Raw genomic sequence first — 27591 nt, forward strand, 5'->3', positions numbered from 1 at the left:
TGGCTTACCACTCGGTAGGATTTTGATAAACTTAGGCGAGTCCTTGGACTGCAGCTAAGCCTCCGAGTGAGAGGATCGCTCTTCACTCGGTAGGATTTTCACAACTTAGGCGAGTGCTTGGACTGCAGCTAAGCCCCCGAGTGGAAGGCTGGCTTACCACTCGGTAGGATTTTGATAAACTTAGGCGAGTCCTTGGACTGTAGCTAAGCCTCCGAGTGAGAGGATCGCTCTTCACTCGGTAGGATTTTCACAACTTAGGCGAGTGCTTGGACTGCAGCTAAGCCCCCGAGTGGAAGGCTGGCTTACCACTCGGTAGGATTTTGATAAACTTAGGCGAGTCCTTGGACTGCAGCTAAGCCTCCGAGTGGAAGGCTGGCTTACCACTCGGTAGGATTTTGATAAACTTAGGCGAAACGGATTCGCAGCTAAGCCTCCGAGTGAGAGTCTGGCTCACCACTCGGTAGGATTTTTACAAACTTAGGCGAAACGGATTCGCGGCTAAGTCACCCACTGAGGGGGAGTTTTTATGTGGACAAAAATAAAAAGTGATGACACTATTATTTCCAAACCCATGAACTACAGAAGTACTTTATTGCAACTCATCCGAGTGATAAAACTTAAGTGTAAAATGGGCGGAGTAGCTCCGCGTTCCAAGCTCGGGGCTCGTCGATATTATGCTCGACGTTGTAAAGACGGTACGCCCTGTTGTGGAGAACCTTGGTGACGATGAAGGGACCTTCCCAAGAAGGAGCAAGCTTGTGTGGTTTGTGCTGATCCACTCGGAGAACCAAATCCCCTTCCTGGAAGGCTCGACCTCTCACATTTCGGGCGTGGAAACGCCGCAGATCTTGTTGGTAGATGGTCGACCGGATCAGAGCCATCTCCCTTTCTTCCTCTAAAAGGTCGACCGCGTCCTGCCGCGCTTGTTCAGCTTCTGCTTCGCTGTAGATTTCAACTCGAGGAGCATTGTGGAGAAGATCACTCGGCAAGACTGCCTCAGCTCCATAGACCAAGAAGAATGGAGTTCTTCCGGTCGACCGATTAGGCGTGGTCCGCAGTCCCCAGAGTACAGATGGAAGTTCGTCGACCCAAGCTCCAGCCGCGTGTTTGAGATCACGCATCAGTCGAGGCTTTAGTCCCTTGAGAATCAGTCCATTAGCTCGCTCTGCTTGTCCATTCGACTGCGGATGGGCGACTGATGCGTAGTCGACTCGTGTGCCCTGGGAGTTGCAGAAAGCTCTGAATTCCTCTGAGTCAAAGTTCGACCCATTATCCGTTATGATGCTGTGCGGGACTCCATATCTGAATATTAGTTCCCTGATGAAGCTAACAGCAGTACCGGTGTCAAGGCTCTTGATTGGTTTAGCCTCGATCCACTTGGTGAACTTGTCGACTGCCACCAGTACATGCGTGAAGCCACTTCGTCCTGTTCTCAAAGGACCGATCATGTCCAGCCCCCAAACTGCAAAAGGCCAGACGAGTGGGATGGTCTTCAAAGCTGACGCAGGCTTGTGCGACATATTCGAGTAGAACTGACATCCCTCGCACTTATCCACTATCTCCTTTGCCATCTCATTCGCCTTGGGCCAGTAAAATCCGGCTCGGTATGCTTTGGCCACGATGGTCCGAGAGGACGCATGATGACCACAGGTCCCCGAGTGAATATCATTGAGGATGAGTCGACCTTCTTCTGGTGTTATGCACTTCTGACCGACTCCAGTCGTGCTCTCTCTGTATAATTGTCCTTTGATGACGGTAAAGGCCTTAGATCGACGGACGATCTGTCGAGCCTCTTCCTCATCCTCCGGAAGCTCTTTCCTCAAGATATATGCGACATACGGAATCGTCCAGTCGGGAATAACCACCAAAACCTCCATGATCAAGTCGACCACCGCTGGGACTTCAACTTCAGTCGGATCTGTGGCACTCTTGGGCTGCGGAGTTTCTTCGGTGAAAGGATCTTCTTTGACTGACGGAGTATGTATATGCTCCAAGAACACACCACTCGGAATGGCTTCTCTCTTGGAACCTATCTTTGCTAGATCATCAGCTGCTTGATTTTTCAGTCGGGGTATATGATGGAGCTCCAACCCCTCGAACTTCTTCTCCAGCTTCCTCACTGCACTGCAGTATCCAGTCATGGCTGGGCTTCTCACGTCCCACTCTTTCATCACCTGATTGACCACTAGATCCGAGTCGCCATAGACCATTAGGCGACGGACGCCGAGTGAAATGGCCATGCGCAACCCATATAGGAGGGCCTCATATTCTGCCTCATTGTTGGAGGAGTCAAAGTGAATCTGGAGCACATATCTAAGCTTATCTCCTCTGGGGGAAACCAGGACGACCCCAGCACCGGAACCATTCAACATCTTAGAGCCATCGAAAAACATGGTCCAATGTTCCGAGTGAACTTCAGTCGACTGCTGTTGTTCAATCCACTCGGCGAGGAAATCTGCTATCGCCTGGGACTTAATGGCTTTCTTTGCCTCAAACTTGATATCAAGGGGAAGAAGTTCAATCGCCCATTTGGCCACTCGACCAGTTGCGTCTCTGTTGTGCAAAATCTCTGATAGTGGAGCGTCGCTGACGACTGTGATGGAATGGTCAGAGAAATAATGAGCAACCTTCTTTGTGGTCATGTATATTCCATACACAAGCTTCTGATAATGAGGATATCTCTGCTTGGATGGAGTCAAGACTTCAGACAAATAATACACTGGGCGCTGAACTTTGAGAGCTTTTCCTTCTTCTTCCCGCTCGACCGTTAGCACAGTACTGACGACTTGTCCTGTGGCTGCGATGTAGAGCAACAGAGGTTCTTTGCTGATTGGAGCAGCAAGCACCGGCTGGGTGGAGAGCAGAGCTTTTAGCTCGGCAAACGCTGCATCAGCTTCTGGAGTCCACTCGAACTTGTCAGCCTTCTTCATCAGTCGGTAAAGAGGCAATGCCTTTTCACCGAGTCGTGAGATGAATCGACTTAATGCGGCCAAGCATCCAGTAAGCTTCTGGACATCGTGCACTCGCACAGGGCGTTTCATTCGGAGAATAGTGCCAATCTTTTCTGGGTTGGCGTCGATTCCTCGTTCGGAAACGAGAAAACCGAGTAACTTGCCACCAGGAACTCCAAATGTGCACTTTGATGGATTGAGCTTGATATCATACCTTCTGAGGTTGGCAAATGTTTCGGCGAGGTCAGCGAGCAGGTAGGAACATTTTCGTGACTTGACAACAATATCATCCATATAAGCTTCCACATTCCGACTGATTTGAGTGAGTAGACACTTCTGGATCATTCGCATAAATGTGGCTCCGGCATTCTTGAGGCCGAATGGCATGGTGATATAGCAGAAGCACCCGAATGGAGTGATGAAAGCTGTTTTTACTTCATCGGGCCCATACAGACGGATCTGGTGGTACCCGGAGTAAGCATCTAAAAAAGACAACCTCTCGCATCCCGCGGTCGAGTCAACAATTTGATCTATGCGAGGGAGAGGAAAGTGATCTTTCGGGCAGGCCCGGTTGATGTGCTTGAAATCAATGCACATTCGGAGCGACTTGTCCTTCTTAGGAACCATGACGACATTAGCGAGCCACTCGGAGTGGAATATCTCTCGGATAAATCCTGCCGCCAACAGTCGAGCCACTTCTTCACCGATGGCCTTTCTCTTCTGGACGGCGGACCACCGAAGATGTTCTTTGACTGGCTTTGCAGACGAGTCGACTCTTAGGCGATGCTCAGCCAGTCCCCTGGGAACACCTGGCATGTCAGCGGGCTTCCATGCAAAAATGTCCCAGTTCTCACGGAGGAACTGGATGAGCGCTTCTTCCTATTTTGGGTCGAGTGTTGTGGAGATGCGGGTCGGAGCTGCTTCGGGGTCGGTCGGGTGAATGTGAACAGGCTTCGTCCCACTGGACGACTGGAATGCAGATTCTGTGGCGGGCTTCTTGGATCGCAGCAAGTCACTCGGATCTGCGTTTTGCTTGTATTCTTCGAACTCGACCGCTGTCACTTGGGAATCGGCAATTTTGGAGCCCTTCTGAAAGCACTCCTCTGCCTTTTTCCTATCACCGGTGACAGTGATCACACCTTTGGGACCGGGCATCTTCAATTTGAGGTACACGTAACATGGTCGAGCCATGAACCGTGCATAGGCCGGCCTCCCCAAAATGGCATGATATGCACTTTGAAAATCCACGACCTCAAACGTCAACTTTTCTTTGCGAAAATGCTTTGAATCGCCAAACACTACATCCAAAGCTATCTGGCCGAGTGACTCGGCCTTCTTCCCTGGTATAACTCCATGGAAGCTCATGTTACTAGTGCTCAGTCGGGACATCGGAATGCCCATACCTTTCAACGTGTCTGCATATAACAGATTCAGCCCACTTCCACCATCCATCAGCACCTTTGTCAGTCGAGTGCCTTCGACAACTGGATCGACCACCAAAGCTTGCCTCCCAGGGGTGGCAATATGAGTCGGGTGATTAGATTGGTCGAATGTGATGGGTGTTTGAGACCACTTCAGATAATTTGCCTTTGCTGGGGCAACCATGTTAACCTCTCGGTTAATCACTTTCAGTCGACTTCTGCTTTCCACATCTGCGAAGATCATCAGAGTGGAGTTGATATGCGGATATCCTCCCTCACTGTCCTCTTTGTCTTCGGCCTTGTCCGGCTCCTTCTCCTTGTCCTTAGACTGTTTTCCCTGAAACTGCTGGATCAGGAGTTGACATTGGCGAGTGGTGTGCTTTGGGTAAATGATATTCCCCTCTTCATCTTTCTTCGTGTGAATATGACACGGCATATCCATCACGTCGTTCCCTTCTTTATCCTTTACCTTCTTGGGGTTCCAGGATCCTTTTGGTTTCCCCTTAGACTTTCCTTGAGTCACGGCCAGAGCCTCTCCAGGAGCTGCCGGTTCAGCCTTCCGCTTCTGTTTCCGACTGGTGTTTCCTTTTTCCGACTGACTCGGCTTGTGCTTGCCGCTTCGGAGTCGGTCTTCTTCTTCGCCGTTGGCGTACTTGGTAGCAATCTCCATCATCCGACTCAAGGTCATGTCACCAGTTCGACCAAATTTCAAACTCAGTTCTCTCTTCTTGACACCATCTTTGAAGGCGCATACTGCCTGATGGTCAGAGACATTTTCCACAGTGTGGTGCAAAGTGATCCACCTCTGAATATACTCTCTGAGAGTCTCATTGGTTTTCTGCACGCAGACTTGCAACTCTGTCAATCCCGCTGGTCGCTTGCAAGTCCCTTCGAACGTTCTGACGAACACTCGGGACAGATCTTCCCAAGTGTAAATGCTGCTAGGAGGCAATTGAGTCAACCATGCCCTGGCAGAACCTTCCAACATGAGGGGCAAATGCTTCATGGCCACCTCGTCGTTCCCACCACCGATCTGAACTGCCACTCGGTAGTCTTCAAGCCAAGTTTCAGTCTTAGACTCACCAGTGAACTTGCTGACTCCTGTTGCCAGCCTGAAATTGGGGGGGATAACTGCGGCTCTGATAGCTCTGCTGAAACATTCAGGACCAGAAACATGTACTCGACTGCTCGTGGGTACATCTCTGTCGAGTGCACCTCGATGGGCTCTGTTCCGGTCGACCAACCCTTGCACGATAATGGATCGCGCGTCGAAGCCTGGCTCTCTGGGGTCAACTGGAACCCTACGCCCTGTACTGTACTGACGCCTATCATCTGGCTGCCGAGGAGCGTAAGACCCACCCCTCGGAGGGGAATAGGGCACTCGACGCCTATCATCTCGGTCGAGTCTGTCGCCATATTGATCTCGCCGATTCTCACGCCCTTCGCGCCGCGGAGGCGATCTGGGGCTGTGAGCCGACTGAACCGTATTCACAGTGACAGATCGACTGTGAATTCTGTTGCGCGACTGAGACACGGCTGAATTCTGATCTCCTGCTGCCCGGAGCAGATCCCTGATCTACAGCAAACCTCTGCCAGCCTCTGACTGCGAAGGCTGAATGGACTCTGCTATACGGGTCGCAGCTGCTAAATTCTGAATTGGGGTTCGATATACCTGAGTCGGCGGGAAGAGTTGACGTCGACTGGTGTCGGGAACTCGTTGCCGCGCGCGCTCGTCGAGTGCTCGCTGAAGGTTCTCCAGTCGAGTGCGCTCGGCCAAATTGGCCAGACGCGCCTCCTCCAAGGCACGAGCCTCGGGGGTTTCTCCTGCGATGGGAATACGCAGGGGATCCTCGTTCCTGCGGCGAAGCTCTTCTCTTTGCAGAGAGTCGAGTGGCTCGGGCTGGTACTCTTCGTAGCCTCGAGCAGGGTCGCCGCCGTCGCCTGCTCCACCACCGCGGGCGAAGCCAGGAGGGCTGTGGGGCCCGTCGACCATCAAGATTTCCGCCGCTGGATCACTGCTTCCGCACTCGGATGCAGTCTCTCCGGAGCCAGTCGACTGATCGAACAAGCCGTAGAGAGATTCGTTGGGCTCGATTGCCGCAACTTGTGTAGTGGTCGACTGGCGAGCCACCGCGTGACTCACCCATCGCTGAAGCCTCGACCGGCCTGAGCGCTTGCGCTGGCGGGAGACCGGGAGGGTGGAAGATGGAGGAGCCGACCGATACTGGGTCGATGGTTGCCGCAGCAGAACGCCGCGGACACATGCGCGAAAATGCGTCGCACCGCGGACGGGGAGCGCATCTACGTCGAGTGGAGCCTCCTGGAGCCATGCGGAGTCGTCGGCGATGAAGGTGAGAGTGCCGAGACGGATCTCTTGACCCTCGACCAAAACTCCAGCAGACACCATGATGAAAGTACTCGGAAGAATCGCAACTTCTCCACAAAATCGCTAAAACACTAGCCCCACGGTGGGCGCCAACTGTCGTGGTTCTAAGCCTGACAGTAGAGTGGGGGGTAGGTATGGAGAGGCAAGGTCCTAGCTATGGAGAGGTTGTAAGCACAAGGGATGTACGAGTTCAGGCCCTTCTCGGAAGAAGTAACAGCCCTACGTCTCAGAGCCCGGAGGCGGTCGAGTGGATTATCAATGTATGGATTACAAGGTGCCGAACCCCTCTGCCTGTGGAGGGGGGTGGCTTATATAGAGTGCGCCAGGACCCCAGCCAGCCCACGTAGGAGAGGGTTTAAGGTGAGTTAAGTCTGGGGCGTTACTGGTAACGCCCCACATAAAGTGCCTTTACTATCATAAAGTCTACTTAATTACAGGCCGTTGCGGTGCAGAGTGCCTCTTGACCTCCTGGTGGTCGAGTGAGTCTTCGTGGTCGAGTCCTTCAGATCAGTCGAGTGAATCCTCGTTGGTCGACTGGAAGGCGACCTCTTCTAGGGATGTCCTAGGGTAAGTTACTTGGAACAGGTCCATGACCCTACCCTAGGTACATAACCCCATCAGGTGTAGCAACTCAGGGAAAAGAAATCTCACTCCGGGATTTTGCAAGGGAAAAAAACAGTTAATTTAAAGGAGCATAAACCACAACAAAAACTACACACATTAGCAGAAGCCAAATAATTGACTCGTCGTACAAACTCAGGGTATTACGCATAAGTCACACACATAAATAAATGCTGCAAAGAACAAATACAGTAGTGACGTCTAAAATGAAAATGGTAACTGGGCGGAGTCCTGATAAAATGTCTCTGGTAAAGGAATACACTCCTCTTCTATTGGAGGAAGTGGATTGACCAGTCAATGCATGCGTCTCTCCGGGTCGGGTCTCAGTGGTCTGCCGATGGCAATCTGAGGATTTAAATCTGCGAGGCTCTGGAGATAATCCATCACTCGCTGGTTCAAATGCTCTTGAGCAATGATGTACTGGATAAGGTTGGCCAGAACTGGGTCTCTCTCAATACGTCCACCGGGAAAAGATGTTACTTCTCCGGGTGCTGCACGACTCGGAAAGTAATAATATCCTCGTTCACGGGCATAGGGTACTGCGGATCGAAGACGAGCGATCGCTTCTTTCGCAGCAGCTTCTATGGCCAAGTGTGGGGTTGGCATAGATTTCCCCACGAAGGAAACTTCTATTGGATCTTGATTGGGGTCTACAGGAGGGATATGCACTACTGCCCAATATTCCGAGGTGGATGGGGTGATCCTAGATTTGAACAGCTCGTACTGAGGTGGCTGGGTAGAACCCATGGTACTGCGGGTAAAATCCCACAATATTTTGACAAAGCTACCTGGAGTTGTATCTGGGGTTCTCAGATGAATGCTGGGGCTCGGCATGACAGGAAAAAGTGCGAGTGTGGTGCACAAGGTGGGGGTTGCTGGGTAAGGTCACAAGGTGGCCTTTATATAGCAATGGAGCCGGATCGTTTTACCGTGGTGAAAGGTAAAAATTTGCCAGCTTAGCTCCAAAGGTCGGGTCAGTGTCAGAGATACACATATCTCATAAAAAACGCGTTACTGTGGTTGTCGTCAGGTTGGTTTTGGTAGTTGTGCCCGGAAAAATATGCAACTATGCGCTGACCAAAAATGCAAGGCTACTATTAAAACAGAGGCACAACGATAGGCTGCGTTAATATACACGGTCGCGTGATTACAAAGCGAGGATACATTGAAACTTGGTGCTACTCATACGGCTTAGTCTACCTCGTTTATGTCTAAACGGGCGTGCCTGGTGGATGTCGAGGCTTCTCCACGTGTCTCTCCGCCGGGATTAGTCGGAGATGGCGGAGGAACTGCAGCGTCGGGGTAGTGATGATGACCATCGCGGGGATTGTTGGCCACAACCCCGTTGGAGTGTGCTCCCAATATGCGACAAAGCACTTCTGGGGTTATCGCAGCACCTTGGCCGATGGCTAGGGCAGATCTCGGGGTCTCGATCGGTTGTCCAAACAGCACGACTGGGTTGTCGGTGTTGGGCTCGTTTCCTTCTCTCGCCGGGGCTCGACGAACCAGCTCTCCACGAGCTGCGATTAGATCAATAGTGATCTGGTCGAACAGTGCCTCTAGTGCACTTACATAGCGCACTAGGTGCAACAATGCGGGGTCCGTCTCATGATCTCCATTGGCAACTTGGGGTGGTCTACCATACCCTTCACGTCTGGGATAGTAGTGGAACGAGCGACAGTTAACTCTGGGCGACAAGTGCCTGAGATGAACTATAGCCTCTCGAGCGGCTAGTTGGATGGCTTGTGGCTCAAAGGAAGTTGTTCTTCCGGTGAACCGGTAGGGACGCTCGGGTGCTAGACCCCTACCGTAGATGTGCACAGTGGCCCAGAATTGACGGTCTTCACCGCTCATGGGTCCTTGATACACAACATATTCTGCTGGCTCCTCTAACGCGTAGGCACGACGGGTGAGGTTTGCGAGGATGGTCACAAAACCTCCAAGGTTGGTTGCTGTGGTTTCGTTGTGCACTATAGGTCCAGGCATTGTGGCTCGGTTTGGGGTAGCGGCTGTGTTGCGCTGGGTTGAGGCTAGCGTGCCCATTTTATAAGAAAAAGGGGACGGAGTCTTCCTTCGCACGCTTGCGAGAAAGGACTATTTAGGGGCCGGTCACTGGCGCATGAGCGACAGGTTAGGTTGATAGGTTGGGCACCGACTGCCAAAAGGTGTTGGGTCACTGTGTGGCTATCTTGCATGAGAAGCTTGGCTGGGGTTTGGCGATGGTCTAGTGGGTTGGTTTGCCTAAGTTTATTGACCTGGCTAAGATAGGATTAGCCAATGGTCAGCCTGGCTCTGATACCAAGCCTGTCACGACCGGTTTTCCGGCTAATAAATTTCCAGAAAAGACCGTCCTGCTCATCAGCCCCAGGATTACTGTTAGCTGATGAGGCTCCAACTTGATACAGAAATTCCAAGCAAAATACAAAATATGTAGTACAAGACCATTCTGGCCTGTGAGTACAACAAATGGTTTCTAGTGGTTGATGGCGGAAGCGGGTTGTGAAACATCAGTGTCTATGGGACTCCATTTCCCACGGGAACAGCTGACCAGGTTAATTCCTATCTTCGCGAGGCTGCTATCTCCATTGTGTGGGTTCCGAGGCTGGCATCGCGTCGCTCCTCTCCGAGCAAGAAAATTTGGCCAAGACAATAGCCAGGGACAAGCCAGTGAGTACTTTGAATGTACTCGCAAACATTATGAACACAGGTATAATATAACCATGATGTATTAAAAATGTTTTTATGCTCATGACGTCAGTCACAACAGATAAATGAAACTCTGATGCGTGCAAGCAAGTTATTTATAAAATTTCAATAACAGAGTAGCATTAAAATCTATGAAATAAATAACAAGTAATGCCACAGTCGGGCGTCTGAGCGACACCACATAAAGGGCTTTAAAAGAAATGCCACAGTCGGGCGTCTGGGCGACACCACATAAAGGGCTTTAAAAGAAATGCCACAGTCGGGCGTCTGGGCGACGCCACATAAAGGGCTTTAAAAGAAATGCCACAGTCGGGCGTCTGGGCGACGCCACATAAAGGGCTTTAAAAGAAATGCCACAGTCGGGCGTCTGGGCAATGCCACATAAAGGGCTTTAAAAGAAATGCCACAGTCGGGCGTCTGAGCGACGCCACATAAAGGGCTTTAAAAGAAACAATCATAATGAATATCCCTGGAGGTAGAACCATCCCAGAGATACTCGATAATAACAATAATATCATGGGTTAGTCAACAATAATAATAATCATCATAGATATCACAAGTCACGAGTAGTAATTCCATTTTCTGGTTAACAGTCTCACCTCCGAAGACCAACACTAAGACTGACACCTGACCCATCCCAGACTGTAATCCTTAACCATGGACACGGCTATTCGAATAGGTTTATTCTCTGCAGAGGGTGTACTCTTTACCCACGAGTAACGTATTTCTCTAGTCCAGCAGGACTAATTCCGTCTACGGTCTTTTTGTTGAAAACACACCTAACTTGCACACACCAGCTTATCACACACGTGTCTGGAATCACCCACGACACCTGTTAAGCAAACTCTAAGTGGGGAGGCTACAACCTCGCGTAGCATGGGATCAAACTTATATCGCGCGCTCTAAGGGGTGGCCTCCCCTCTCGGTCCCAACCGGAAACACCCATGCCCCCGGACCAGGTGGCCTTCCTACCAGCTACAACCGGTATCATCCACCCTGGCCTCTCTGTACGGTGTGTGCTAGAAAGAGGTTGACAACTTACTGAACCGTACTCTACTTGCTGTAGAGACGAGTGGTAGTACGAAACAAGTATGGGGGTTACTGGAACAAGACTCGATCTACGGTCGACTCAGGAGGTTTAAGTATTCCCTGCATGATTAGTATAACGAATATATTTCAACCAATACAATCAACACTCATTATATCTTACCATGCCATACCGGACATAACCGTCCCGACGGTGACCGGTGACAAACTCATGCCTACCCAAGGCAGAGGTTTTCCCGGTTCCTACCGGTATGCATGCAAGGCACATGAGGATGATTATCATCACAAGTGTGTTCATTACCAACAGCATGGAAATCAATAACATGCACCCATGCATATGATCATATCACATGAAATAACAAGTCCTTCGAAATGCGGTGGTGTTATAAATGCATCAATGATCACACCAAAAATATTATGCCAGGATTCAGAATTCTTGCCTTCAATGTGTGGAAAGGCAGGGGGCTCTCCCAACTTTTGAAAGTATCTTCTCTCTTCAAAAATCCTATTTTAGCAATATAAAAGAATTAACACACAAAATAAAAACAGCACCAAAAGTTGTTTGAATTTTTTTTCCAAATAAATCTTAAAATAAACTAGACCAAATTTGAGGAAGGTAGGAAAAAGAATCAACTCATTTGGAGTTATATTTTAAAAGTTATAGCCAGTCAAAGTTCTGGTCAAAATCTGTTTTTAAATTAAAACAGAAAAGAAAACGTTTTGAAGAGATTACGCTTTCGCGCGGAGAAGACGTATTACGGGTATGACGCCTCCACTTACTCCAGCGTGGACGGCGCGGGGTCGCTGACAGTGGGTCCAGGGGCCCACTGGTCAGGTTTGACCAGTCGCCGCGCGTCGTCTCCCTCCTCTGCCCGAGCGGAGCGGGGCTCCGGCGATCGTCGCTGGCGTTTGGCTCCTCCTCGCGGGCCCCCGAGGGTAGGGATGGATCCGCACGGCTGGGGCGGTTCTCCCGGTGGTCGTAGGGTCGTCGGAGGTGGAGGAAATCGCCGGCGGCGAGCTCCGCGGCGGAGGGAAGCTCCGGTGACAAAGTGATTTGTTGGCGGCGATGGCTCCCGATCAAAATTAAGTAGGGGGTTGGGTCCGCAGGGGAATGAGGAAGTTACTGGCGAAGAGAACAGAGAGGGGGAGGTATTGGAGGTGCTGGATTGGCCGGGGCGGTGGCGGCGGCAGGAGTTGCCGGAGATGAGGAAGGAGGCCTCCCCGGGTCGAATGCGAGGCAGGGGAGCGCCGTGGGGGTAGCATGAGGTCGCCTGCGTGCTCGGGGGGGCTCGAGGGCCTCCATTTATAGCTCGCCGAGGTCGGTTCCGCGACGGTGGATAAGGGCGGCCGGCGAACCGTCGTTCTGTAGCAGCAGGGCATCGTGGCGGCGACGAGCGCTAGAGGACACACTCGCGGATGAGCACGCGCTGTTCCAGGGGCCAGGTGGCGAGCGGGGAAGGCTTGGGCGGTGCTGAACGGTGCAGGGCTGTCGGGCGGCGGCGGCGGCTAGCGGTTGGCCTGCCGGGCGCGGCGGGGGCTGCTTGGCGCGTTGCTGCGAGGAGGGGAGCGCGTGGCGTGGTGCTGCAGAGCGGGCCAAAGCCGTGGGGCCAGCGTGTCGGCTCGGGCGTGTGGCTGCAATTGGCGCGCTCTGGGCGCGTCCAGTGCACGCACACCAGATGTTCGACACAATGCCGCGGCATGCTACAGGTCGCAGGTGAGGGTGGGGTTTACCAGATCGAGGTTAGGAGCAACGGGGAGTCTAGTGGACATGCTAGTTTGATCAAAGGTGCAAGTTCACAGTGCAATGCCAAAACTCATGTCAAAACTGGTCATGCTCTCCAGGTGTTTGACAAAATGCCACAGGCACTTAGGCAAGTCTTGGAGTGGCCAAAAACTCCAGATGGGGTCTCTGTGGATGAAAGAGAGGGTGGTGATGGTAGTTGGTGAAATGCACAAACTTGTTAGTGCAAGTCTAGCAGAATTTCAATTCTGGACAGGAAATAAATGGCATTATTCCATGAACCAAAATTAATCTAATGGGTGCATGCTCCTGGATTAAGGGGTTTAACATGAAGGACTACAAGTAGGAGAAATAACCATGGATATAGGAGCAACTAAAATGGGTGTTGCTGTACAAACCATCAAATTGGACCAGAATGGAAAAGAGGTTGATTCACTCAAAATTTTCAAAGAACATAAATAGGTTTTTGCACAAAGTGAAACAATAGGCTCCTACTGACCTCCCTTAATTTTGGTAGAAGTTTTAAAGAATTATTTAAATGGGTTGCAGTGCAAAATGCACTCTGGACCAGAGAAGAAAAATTGAGTGCAGGGCTCAAAATATTTCACGAATGAAATATATTTTTGCATAAAAGTGATTTAAAAACATAACCTGACATCTCCAAATTTTTGTGGAAATTTTAAGTGAATCTATCAAATGGTTGTAGTTCAAATATGGCCATTTAACCTTGAAAAACTATTTTCAAGAAAGTAAAGATCAAGTAATTAAGTTAGTTAATTAGTTATACTGATAAAAGGAAAGTTTTTCTTGAGAGGTTAAACAAGTCCAATAACATATTTGAAAAGTTTTCTCTTTGGGAAAAACTCATCATAACAGGGAAGGAAATGATTTAAAAAAAATCAAAATGGAGCTCAGAAATCCAAAGTTTTAATTCCTGGCAAAATTTTAACTTAATAAAACAAGGCCAATTTTTTGGGGTGTCACAGTATCCCATTGTCACCACAGATATTCACGGCAAGACATACATCAAGTGTTCTCAAATCTTTAAAGACTCAACCTGATAAGATAACTTCAAAGGGGAAACTCAATCCATTACAAGAGAGTGGAGGGGGGGGGGAGAAACATCATAAGATCCAACTATAATAGCAAAGCTCGCGATACATCAAGATCGTATCACCTCAAGAACACGAGAGAGAGAGAGATATCAAACACATAGCTACTGGTACATACCCTCAGCCCCGAGGGAGAACTACTCCCTCCTCGTCACGGAGAGCACCGGGATGATGAAGATGGCCACCGGAGAGGGATTACCCCTCCGGCAGGGTGCCGGAACGGGTCTAGATTGGCTTTCGGTGGCTACCGAGGCTTCTAGCGGTGATACTCCCGATCTATTGTGCTCCCCGATCGTTTTAGGGTATATGGAGATATATAGGCGGAAGAAGTACGTCAGGGGAGCCACGAGGGGCCCACGAGGGTGGAGGGCATGCCCAGGGGGGTGGGCGCGCCCCTTGCCTCGTGGCTTCCTCGTTGACCCCCCTGACGTGCACTCCAAGTCTTCTGGGCTTCTTCTGATCCAAAAATAAGTTCTGTGAAGTTTAAGGTCAATTGGACTCCGTTTGATTTTCCTTTTCTGCGATATTCTAAAACAAGGAAAAAACAGAAACTGGCACTGGGCTCTGGGTTAATAGGTTAGTCCCAAAAATCATATAAAATAGCATATAAATGCATATAAAACATCCAAGGTTGATAATATAATAGCATGGAACAATCAAAAATTATAGATACGTTGGAGACGTATCAGCATCCCCAAGCTTAATTCCTGCTCGTCCTCGAGTAGGTAAATGATAAAAACAGAATTTTTGATGTGGAATGCTACCTAACATATTTATCCATGTAATCTTCTTTATTGTGGCAAGAATATTCAGATCCATAAGATTCAAGACAAAAGTTTAATATTGACATAAAACAATAATATTTCAAGCATACTAACTAAGAAATTATGTCTCTTCAAAATAACATGGCCAAAGAAAGTTATCCCTACAAAATCATATAGTCTGGCTATGCTCCATCTTCACCACACAAAGTATTCAAATCATGCACAACCCCGATGACAAGCCGAGCAATTATTTCATACTTTTAATGTTCTCAAACTTTTTCAATCTTCACGCAATACATGAGCGTGAGCCATGGATATAGCACTATAGGTGGAATAGAATGGTGGTTGTGGAGAAGACAAAAAGGAGAAGATAGTCTCACATCAACTAGGCATACCAACGGGCTATGGAGATGCCCGTTAATAGATATCAATGTGAGTGAGTAGGGATTGCCATGCAACGGATGCACTAGAGCTATAAGTGTATGAAAGCTCAACAAAAGAAACTAGTGGGTTTGCATCCAACTCGCTTGCTCATGAAGACCTAGGGCATTTTGAGGAAGCCCATCATTGGAATATACAACCCAAGTTCTATAATGAAAGATTCCCACTAGTATATGAAAGTGAAAACATAGGAGACTCTCTATCATGAAGATCATGGTGCTACTTTGAAGCACAAGTGTGGTAAGAGGATAGTAGCATTTCCCCTTCTCTCTTTTTCTCTCATTTTTTTATTTGGGCCTTCTCTTTTTTATGGCCTCTTTTCTCTCTTTTTTATTTGGGCTTATTTGGCCTCTTTTATTTACTTATTTTCCTCCGGAGTCTCATCCTGACTTGTGGGGGAATCATAGCCTCCATCATCCTTTCCTCACTGGGACAATGCTCTAATAATGATGATAATCACACTTTTATTTACTTACAACTCAAGAATTACAACTCAATTCTTAGGACGAAATATGACTCTATATGAATGTCTCCGGCGTTGTACTGGGATGTGCAATGACTCATGAGTGACATGTATGATAGAATTATGGACGGTGGCTTTGCCACAAATACAATGTCAACTACATGATCATGCAAAGCAATATGACAATGATGGAGCATGTCATAATAAACAGAACGGTGGAAAGTTGCATGGCAATATATCTCAGAATGGCTATGGAAATGCCATAATAGGTAGATATGGTGGCTGTTTTGAGGAAGGTATATGGTGGGTTTAAGGTACCGGCGAAAGTTGCGCGGTACTAGAGAGGCTTGCAATGGTGGAAGGGTGAGAGTGCATTTAAACCATGGACTCAACATTAGTCATAAAGAACTCACATACTTATTGCAAAAATCTACTAGTTATCGAAACAAAGTATTACGCGCATGCTCCAAGGGGGATATATTGGTAGGAAAAGACCATTGCTCGTCCCCGGCCGCCACTCATAAGGAAGACAATCAGTAAATAAATCATGCTCCGACTTCATCACATAACGGTTCACCATACATGCATGCTACGGGAATCACAAACTTTAACACAAGTATCTCTCAAATTCACAACTACTCACTAGCATGACTCTAATATTACCATCCTCATATCTCAAAACAATCATCAAGTATCAAACTTCTCATAGTATTCAATGCACTTATATGAAAGTTTTTATTATGTCCCTCGTGGATGTCCATCATATTAGGACTAGTTTCATAACCAAAGCAAACTACCATGCTGTTCTAAAGACTCTCAAAATAATATAAGTGAAGCACGAGAGTTCATCTATTTCTTCAAAATAAAACTACCACCATGCTCTAAAATATATAAGTGAAGTACTAGAGCAATGACAAACTACTCCAAAAGATATAACTGAAGCTCAATGAGTAGTCGAATAATTATGCAACTATGTGAAGACTCTCTAACATTTAATAATTTCAGATCTTGGTATTTTATTCAAACAACAAGCAAAGCAAAATAAAATGACATTCTAAGAATATCAAACATCATGTGAAGAAGCAAAAACTTAGGATCAACCGATACTAACCGATAGTTGTTGAAGAAGAAAGGTGGGATGCCAACCGGGGCATCCCCAAGATTAGACGCTTGAGACTTCTTGAAATATTATCTTGGGATGCCTTGGGAATCAAGCTTGAGATTTTGTGTCTCCTTAATTCCTCTCATATCACGGTCTCCCTAAATCTCAAAAGCTTCATCCACACAAAACTCAACAAGGACTCATGAGATAAGTTAGTATAAACCATTGCCAAAACCTTATCATACTCTACTGTAGCAAATAACTAAAATTATTACTCAACATTGCATACTAAATGTCTCTGCATATTTAATAGTCCTATCCTCAAAAAGAATCATTAAAGAAGCAAACATATGCAAACAATGCAAACATAATAGCAATCTACCTAAATAGGACAGTCTGTAAAGAATGCAGCAACATCCATACTTCCATAACTCCAAAAATTATGAAAGAAAATTCCCATATTCAAAAGGTTTCAACATTTTATCACATTCTGACTTTTCTAGGGAATTATTGCAACAGCGGTAAATTTTCTGTTTTCAAACAGCAACATGAAGACTTGTAACATAGGCATAGTAAAGACTATCAATGCCACTTTTATTGGAATAAAAGATGCAAAAAATTGTTCTAAATAACAGCAAGCAAATCCTAACAAAATAAATTGACGCTCCAAGCAAAACACATATCATGTGGTGAATAAAAATATAGCTCCAAGTAAAGTTACCGATGGGAGTAGAGGAAAGAGGGGATGCCTTCCGGGGCATCCCCAAGCTTAGGCTCTTGGTTGTCCTTGAATATTACCTTGGGGTGCCTTGGGAATCCCCAAGCTTAGGCTCTTGCCACTCCTTATTCCATAGTCCATCGAATCTTTACCCAAAACTTGAAAACTTCACAACACAAAACTTAACAGAAAACTCGTAAGCTCCGTTAGTGAAAGAAAACAAATCACCATCATAATGTACTGTAATGAGCTCATTCTTGATTTATATTGGTGTTAAACCTACTGTATTCCAAGTTCACTATGGTTTATAAACTATTTTACTAGCCATAGATTCATCAAAATAAGCAAACAACACATGAAAAACAGAATCTGTCAAAAACAGAACAGTCTGTAGTAATCTGTAACTAACGCAAACTTATGGAACCCCAAAAATTATAAAATAAATTGCTGGACCTGAGGAATTTATCTATTAATCATATGCAAAACGAATTAACTACATATCACTCTCCAATAAAAAATGGCAACTAATCTCGTGAGCGCTAAAGTTTCTGTTTTTTACAGCAAGATCAACAAGACTTTCCCCAAGTCTTCCCAACGGTTCTACTTGGCACAAACGCTAATTAAACCATAAAACTAAATCATAATAGAGGCTAGATAAATTATTTATTACTAAACATGAGAAAAAAGCAAGGAACAAAAATAAAGTTGGGTTGCCTCCCAATAAGCGCTATCGTTTAACGCCCCTAGCTAGGCATGATGATTTCAATGATGCTTACATAAAGGATAAGAATTGGAACATAAAGAGAGCATCATGAAGAATATGACTAACACATTTAAGTCTAACACACTTCCTATGCATAGGGATTTTGTGAGCAAACAACTTATGGGAACAATAATCAACTAGCATAGGAAGGCAAAACAAACATAACTTTAAAACTTTAAGCACATAGAGAGGAAACTTGATATTATTGCAATTCCTACGAGCATATATTCCTCCCTCATAATAATTTTCAGTAGCATCATGAATGAATTCAACAATATAACCAGCACCTAAAGCATTCTTTTCATGATCTACAAGCATAGAGATTTTATTACTCTCAACACAGGCAAAATTCTTCTCATGAATAATAGTGGGAGCAAACTCAACGAAATAATTATCATCTGAGGCATAATCCAATTGAAAACTAAAATTATGATGACAAGTTTCATGGATATCATTATTCTTGATAGAATACAAGTCATCACAATAATCATCATAGATAGCAACTTTGTTCTCATAATCAATTGGAACCTCTTCTGAAATAGTGGATTCATCACAAAATAAAGTCATGACCTCTCCAAATCCACTTTCATCAATATAATCATCATAAATAGGAGGCATGCTTTCATCATAATAAATTTGCTCATCAAAACTTCGGGGACAAAAAATATCATCTTCATCAAACATAGCTTCCCCAAGCTTGTGGCTTTGCATATCATTAGCATCATGGATATTCATGGAGTTCATACTAACAACATTGTAATCATGCTCATCATTCAAATATTTAGTGCCAAACATTTTATAGATTTCTTCTTCTAGCACTTGAGCACAATTACCCTTTCCATCATACTCACGAAAGATATTAAAAAGGTGAAGCGTATGAGACAAACTCAATTCCATTTTTTTATAGTTTTCTTTTATAAACTAAACTAGTGCTAAAACAAGAAACAAAAAGATTCAATTGCAAGATCTAAAGATATACCTTCAAGCACTCACCTCCCCAGCAACGACGCCAGAAAAGAGCTTGATGTCTACTACATAACCTTCTTTTTGTAGACGTTGTTGGGCCTCCAAGTGCAGAGGGTTTGTAGGACAGTAGCAACTTTCCCTCAAGTGGATGACCTAAGGTTTATCAATCCGTAGGAGGCGTAGGATAAAGATGGTCTCTCTCAAGCAACCCTGCAACCAAATAACAAAGAGTCTCTTGTGTCCCCAACACACCCAATACAATGGTAAATTGTATAGGTGCACTAATTTGGTGAAGAGATAGTGATACAAGTGGTATATGTATAGTAGATAAAGGTATTTGTACTCTAAAATTATAAAAACAGCCAGGTAACTAATGATAAAAGTGAGCGTAAACGGTATTGCAATGCGTTGAAACAAGGCCTAGGGTTCATACTTTAGCTAGTGCAAGTTCCCTCAACAATAATAACATAATTGGATCACATAACTATCCCTCAACATGCAACAAAGAGTCACTCCAAAGTCACTAATAGCGGAGAACAAACGAAGAGATTATGGTAGGGTATGAAACCACCTCAAAGTTATTCTTTCCAATCAATCTGTTGGGCTATTCCTATAAGTATCACAAATAGCCCTAGGGTTCATACTAGAATAACACCTTAAGACACAAATCAACCAAAACCCTAATGTCACCTAGATACTCCAATGTCACCTCAAGTATCCGTGGGTATGATTATACGATATGCATCACACAATCTCAGATTCATCTATTCAACCAACACATAGAACCTCAAAGAGTGCCCCAAAGTTCCTACCGGAGAATCACGACGAAAACGTGTGCCAACCCCTATGCATAGGTTCATGGGCGGAACCTGCAAGTTGATCACCAAAACATACATCAAGTGAATCACGTGGTATCCCATTGTCACCACAGATACTCATGGCAAGACATACATCAAGTGTTCTCAAATCTTTAAAGACTCAATCTGATAAGATAACTTCAAAGGGGAAACTCAATCCATTACAAGAGAGTAGAGGGGGGAGAAACATCATAAGATCCAACTATAACAGCAAAGCTCGCGATACATCAAGATCGTATCACCTCAAGAACACGAGAGAGAGAGAGAGATCAAACACATAGCTACTGGTACATACCCTCAGCCCCGAGGGAGAACTACTCCCTCCTCGTCATGGAGAGCACCGGGATGATGAAGATGGCCACCGGAGAGGGATTCCCCCTCCGGCAGGGTGCCAAGACGGGTCTAGATTGGCTTTCGGTGGCTACGAAGGCTTCTGGCGGCGAAACTCCCGATCTATTGTGCTCCCAGATTGTTTTAGGGTATATGGAGATATATAGTACGTCAGGGGAGCCACGAGGGGCCCACGAGGGTGGAGGGCGCCCCCAGGGGGGTGGGCGCGCCCCCTGCCTCGTGGCTTCCTCGTTGACCCCCTACCGTGCACTCCAAGTCTTCTCGGCTTCTTCTGATCCAAAAATAAGTTCCGTGAAGTTTCAGGTCAATCGGACTCCATTTGATTTTCCTTTTTTGCGATATTCTAAAACAAGGAAAAAACAGAAACTGGCACTAGGCTCTGGGTTAATAGGTTAGTCCCAAAAATCATATAAAATAGCATATAAATGTATATAAAACACCCAAGGTTGATAATATAATAGCATGGATTAATCAAAAATTATAGATACGTTGGAGACGTATCAGCCCGTAGATTTTATTGTTCTTGATATAATTGCAATCCTTCCTGTCCTATTATTCTTGGTAGACCTTTCCTTAGAACGATTGGTGCAATTATTGATATGAAGGAAGGAAATATTAGATTCCAATTTCCATTAAGGAAAGGCATGGAACACTTTCCTAGAAATAAGATTAAATTGCCTTATGAATCTATTATGAGAGCCACTTATGGATTGCCTACCAAAGATGGCAATACCTAGATCTATCCTTGCTTGTTATGCCTAGCTAGGGGCGTCAAAACGATAGCGCTTGTTGGGAGACAACCCAATTTTATTTTTATTACTTGCTTTTTTCTAAGGTTTAGTAATAAATAATTTATGTAGCCTCTGTTTTGTTGTGTTTTTTGTGTTTAATTAGTGTTTGTGCCAAGTAGAACCGTTGGGAAGACTTGGGGAAAGTCTTGTTACACTTGCTGTAAAAAACAGAAACTTTAGCGCTCACGAGAACTGCTGCCGTTTTTATTTGGAAAGTGATATTTAGTTAATTCTTTTTTAATATGATTAATAGATAAATTCTTCACATCCAGCAATTTATTTTAGAATTTTTGGGGTTCCAGATCTTGCGCTAGCTACAGATTACTACAGACTGTTCTGTTTTTGACAGATTCTGTTTTTCGTGTGTTGTTTGCTTATTTTGATGAATCTATGGCTAGTAAAATAGTTTATAAACCATAGAGAAGTTGGAATACAGTAGGTATAACACCAATATAAATAAATAATGAGTTCATTACAGTACCTTGAAGTGGTCTTTTGTTTTCTTTCGCTAACGGAGCTCACGAGATTTTCTACTTTAAGTTTTGTGTTGTGAAGTTTTTAAGTTTTGGGTAAAGATTTGATGGATTATGGAACAAGGAGTTGCAAGAGCCTAATATTTGGGATTCCCATGGCACCCCCAAGATAATCTAAGGACACCTAAAAGCAAAAGCTTGGGGATGCCCCGGAAGGCATCCCCTCTTTCGTCTACTTCTATCGGTAACTTTACTTGGAGCTATATTTTTATTCACCACATGATATGTGTTTTGCTTGGAGCGTCTTGTATGATTTGAGTCTTTACTTTTTAGTTTACCACAATCATCCTTGCTGTACACACCTTTTGAGAAAGACATACATGATTTGGAATTTGTTAGAATACTCTATGTGCTTCGCTTATATCTTTTGAGTTATGTAGTTTTGCTCTAGTACTTCACTTATATCTTTTAGAGCACGGTGGTGGATTAGTTTTATAGAAACTATTGATCTCTCATGCTTTACTTAGATTATTTTGAGAGTCATAAATAGCATGGTAATTTTCTTAAAATCCTAATATGCCCGGTATACAAGATTAATAATAAAACTTTCTTATGAGTGTGTTGAATACTATGAGAAGTTCGATGCTTGATAATTGTTTTGAGATATGAAGATGGTGATATTAAAGTTGTGCTAATAGAGTAGTTGTGAATTTGAAGAATACTTGTTTTAAATTTGTGATTCCCGTAGCATGCACGTATGGTGAACCGTTGTGTGATGAAGTCGGAGCATGATTTGTTTTTTGATTGTCTTCCTTATGAGTGGCGGTCGGGGACGAGCGATGGTCTTTTCCTACCAATCTACCCCCTAGGAGCATGCGCGCAATACTTTGCTTTGATAACTTGTAGATTTTTGCAATAAGTATATGAGTTCTTTATGACTAATGTTGAGTCCATGGATTATACACACTTTTTCTCACCCTTCCACCTTTGCTAGCCTCTCTAATACCGCAAACCTTTCGTCGGTATCATACACCCACCATATACCTTCCTCAAAATAGCCACCATACCTACCTATTATGGCATTTCCATAGCCATTCCGAGATATATTGCCATGCAACTTTCCACCGTTCCATTTATTATGACACACTCCATCATTGTCATATTGCTTAGCATGATCATGTAATCGACATCGTATTTGTGGCAAAGCCACCATTCATAATTCTTTCATACATGTCACTCATGAGTCATTGCATATCCCGGTACACCACCGGAGGCATTCATATAGAGTCATATTTTGTTCTAAGTATCGAGTTGTAATTGTAGAGTTGCAAGAAAAATAAAATTGTGATGATCATCATTATTAGAGCATTGTCCCAGTGAGGAAAGGATGATGGAGACTATGATTCCCCCACAAGTCGGGATGAGACTCCAGACTAAAAATAAAAAATAAAAAAAGAGGCCATAAAAAAGAGAAAAGACCCAAATAAAAAAATGAGAGAAAAAGAGAGAAGGGACAATGCTAGTATCCTTTTGCCACACTTGTGCTTCAAAGTAGCACCATGATATTCATAGTAGAGAGTCTCTCATTTCGTCACTTTCATATACTAGCGGGAATTTTTCATTATAGAACTTGGCTTGTATATTCCAATTATGGGCTTCCTCAAATTGCCCTAGGTCTTCCTGAGCAAGAAAGTTGGATGCACACCCACTTAGTTTCTTTTTGAGCTTTCATATACTTATAGCTCTAGTGCATCCATTGCATGGCAATCCCTACTCACTCACATTGATATCTATTGATGGGCATCTCCATAGCCCGTTGATACGCCTAGTTGATGTGAGACTATCTTCTCCCTTTTTGTCTTCTCCACAACCACCATTCTATTCCACCTATAGTGCTATATCCATGGCTCACATTCATGTATTGCGTAAAGATTGAAAAAGTTAGAGAATGTCAAAAGTATGAAACAATTGCTTGGCTTGTCATCGGGGTTGTGCATGATTTAAATATTTTGTGTGGTGAAGATGGAGCATGGCCAGACTATATGATTTTGTAGGGATAACTTTCTTTGGCCACGTTATTTTGAGAAGACATAATTGCTTTGTTAGTATGCTTGAAGTATTATTATTTTTATGTCAATATTAAACTTTTGTCTTGAATCTTTTGGATCTGAATATTCATACCACAATTAAGAAGAATTACATTAAAATTATGCCAAGTAGCACTCTGCATCAAAAAATTTGTTTTTATCATTTACCTACTCGAGGACGAGCATGAATTAAGCTTGGGCATGCTTGATACGTCTCCAACGTATCTATAATTTTTGATTGCTCCATGCTATATTATCTACTATTTTGGACATTATTGGGCTTTATTTTCCACTTTTATATTATTTTTGGGACTAACCTATTAACCGGAGGCCCAACCCAGAATTGCAGTTTTTTTTGCCTATTTTAGGGTTTCGAAGAAAAGCAATATCAAATGGAATGAAACCTTCGGGAACGTGATTTTCTCAACGAACAAGACCCAGGAGACTTGGACCCTACGTCAAGACACAAAAGAGGAGGCCACGAGGTAGGGGGCACGCCTACCCCCCCAGGCGCGCCCTCCACCCTCGTGGGCCCCCTGTTGCTCCACCGACGTACTCCTTCCTCCTATATATACCTACGCACCCCCAAACGATCAGATACAGAGCCAAAAACCTAATTCCACCACTGCAACTTTCTGTATCCACGAGATCCCATCTTGGGGCCTGTTCCAGAGCTCCACCGGAGGGGGCGTGGATCACAAAGGGCTTCTACATCAACACCATAGCCCCTCCGATGAAGTGTGAGTAGTTTACCTCAGACCTACAAGTCCATAGTTATTAGCTAGATGGCTTATTCTCTCTTTTTGGATCTCAATACAATGTTCTCCCCCTCTCTTGTGGAGAACTATTCGATGTATTCTTCTTTTTGCGGTGTGTTTGTTGAGACCGATGAATTGTGGGTTTATGATCAAGTCTATCTATGAACAATATTTGAATCTTCTCTGAATTCTTTTATGTATGATTGGTTATCTTTGCAAGTCTCTTCGAATTATCAGTTTGGTTTGGCCTACTAGATTGATCTTTCTTGCAATGGGAGAAGTGCTTAGCTTTGGGTTCAATCTTGCGGTGTCCTTTCCCAGTGACAGTAGGGGCAGCAAGGCACATATTGTATTGTTGCCATCGAGGATAATAAGATGGGGTTTTCATCATATTGCATGAGTTTATCCCTCTACATCATGTCATCTAGCTGAAGGTGTTACTCCGTTTTTAACTTAATACTCTAGATGCATGCTGGATAGCGGTCAATGAGTGGAGTAATAGTAGTAGATGCAGGCAGGAGTCGGTCTACTTATCTCGGATGTGATGCCTATATACATGATCATACCTAGATATTCTCATAACTATGCTCAATTCTGTCAATTGCTCAACAGTAATTTGTTCACCCACCGTAGAATACTTATGCTCTCGAGAGAAGCCACTAGTCTATCTTCATCATATTAATCTCCTACTACTTAGTAATTTCCTTTGCTTTTTTACTTTACCTTTATTTTACTTTGCATCTTTATCACAAAAATACCAAAAATATTATCTTATCGTATCTATCAGATCTCACTCTCGTAAGTGGCCGTGTAGGGATTGACAACCCCTATTCGTGTTGGTTGCGAGGATTTATTTGTTTTGTGCAGGTACGAGGGATTCGCGCGTAGCCTCCTACTGGATTGATACCTTGGTTCTCAAAAACTGAGGGAAATACTTACGCTAATTTGCTGCATCATCCCTTCCTCTTCGGGGAAAACCAACGCAGTGCTCAAGAGGTAGCAATAGGTCTAATCATTTCAGCAAAGCGCTCAAAATCCTCATCATCCTTTTTCTTGGATGGTTTAGGAGGAAAAGGCATGGGTTTCTAAACCCATGGTTCTCTTTCCTTACCGTGCTTCCTAGCAACAAAGTCTCTCTTGTCATAACATTGATTCTTTGATTGTGGATTATCAAGATCAACAACAGGTTCAATCTCTACTTTATTGTCATTACTAGGTTGAGCTTCAACATGAACATCATTATTAACATTATCACTAGGTTCATGCTCATTACCAGGTTGTGTTTCAACATCAGAAATAGAAATATCATTGGGATTCTCAGGTGTGTCAACAACAGGTTCACTAGAAGCATGCAAAGTCCTATCATTTTTCTTTTTCTTCCTTTTAGAAGGACTAGGTGCATCAATAACATTTCTCTGAGAATCTTGCTCAATTCTCTTAGGATGGCCCTCAAGATACAAAGGTTCCTGAGTCATTTTACCACCTCAAGTCATAACTCTAACAACATTATCATTTTTCTTACTACTCAATTCACTGAGAAAATCATTCTGAGCTTTAAGTACTTGTTCTACTTGAGTGGTAAGCATAGAAGCATGCTTACTAATAAGTTTAAGTTCGCCCTTAACATTAGACATATAACCACCCAAGTGTTCAAGCATATCAGCATTGCGTTTTAATTCTCTACCAAAATAAGCAATGAAGTTTTCTTGTTTAACCATAAAGTCATCAAACTCATCCAAGCATGGGCTAGCAAACTTAGTAAATGGGATTTCAGCTTTATCATATCTATAGAGAGAATTTACCTTTACCACCTGTGTCGGGTTATCAAGACCATGTATTTCTTCAACAGGCGGTAAATTAAGACCATGTATTTCTTCAATAGGAGGTAAATTCTTAACATCTTCAGCTTTAATACCTTTTTCCTTCATAGATTTCTTTGCCTCTTGCATATCTTCAGGACTGAGAAATAGAATACCCCTCTTCTTTGGATTTGGCTTAAGAGTTGGTTCAGGAATTGGATCACGAATTGGATCAGAAAGTGTCTAATTATTTTCATTAGTCAACATATTATTCAATAGAATTTCAGCTTCATCTGGTGTTCTTTCCCTGAAAACACAACCAACACAACTATCCAGGTGGTCTCTGGAAGCATCGGTTAGTCCATTATAAAAGATATCAAGTATTTCATTTTTCTTAAGAGGATGATCAGGCAAAGCAAGTAATTGGAGAAGCCTCCCCCAAGCTTGTGGGAGACTCTCTTCTTCAATTTGCACAAAATTATATATTTCCCTTAAAGCAGCTTGTTTCTTATGAGCAGGGAAATATTTAGCAGAGAAGTAATAAATCATATCCTGGGGACTACGCACACAACCAGGAACAAGAGAATAAAACCATATCTTAGCATCACCCTTTAATAAGAACGGAAATAATTTAAGGATATAATAGTAGCGAGTTTTCTCATCATTAGTGAATAGGGTGGCTATATCATTTAATTTAGTAAGATGTGCCACAACAGTTTCAGATTCATAACCATAGAAAGGATCAGATTCAACTAAAGTAATTATCTCAGGATCGACAAAGAATTCATAATCCTTATCAGTAACAAAGATAGGTGAAGTAGCATAAGCAATATCATATTTCATTCTAGCATTCACAGTTTTTTGTTTCAGCTTAGCTAATAATTTCTTAAGATCACTCCTATTATTGCAAGCAAGAAAATCTCTAGCATTTTCTTCATCCATAACATAGCCCTCAGGCACAACAGGTAATTCATATCTAGGGGGAGAGTCTTCATCATCACTTTCATCAATATTATCAGTTTCAATAATTTCATTCTCTCTAGCCCTAGCAAGTTGTTCATCAAGAAATTCACCAAGTGGCACAGTAGTATCAAGCATAGAAGTAGTTTCATCATAAGATTCATGCATAGCAAAAGTGGCATCAACAATAACATGTGACATATCAGAATTAATAGCAGAAGCAGGTATAGGTGTCGCAAGCTTACTCAAAACAGAAGGTGAATCAAGTGCAGAGCTAGATGGTAGTTCCTTACCTCCCCTCATAGTTGGGGGA

Source organism: Triticum dicoccoides, chromosome 4A, assembly GCF_002162155.2.
Source record: "Triticum dicoccoides isolate Atlit2015 ecotype Zavitan chromosome 4A, WEW_v2.0, whole genome shotgun sequence".
Classification (NCBI taxonomy): domain Eukaryota; kingdom Viridiplantae; phylum Streptophyta; class Magnoliopsida; order Poales; family Poaceae; genus Triticum; species Triticum dicoccoides.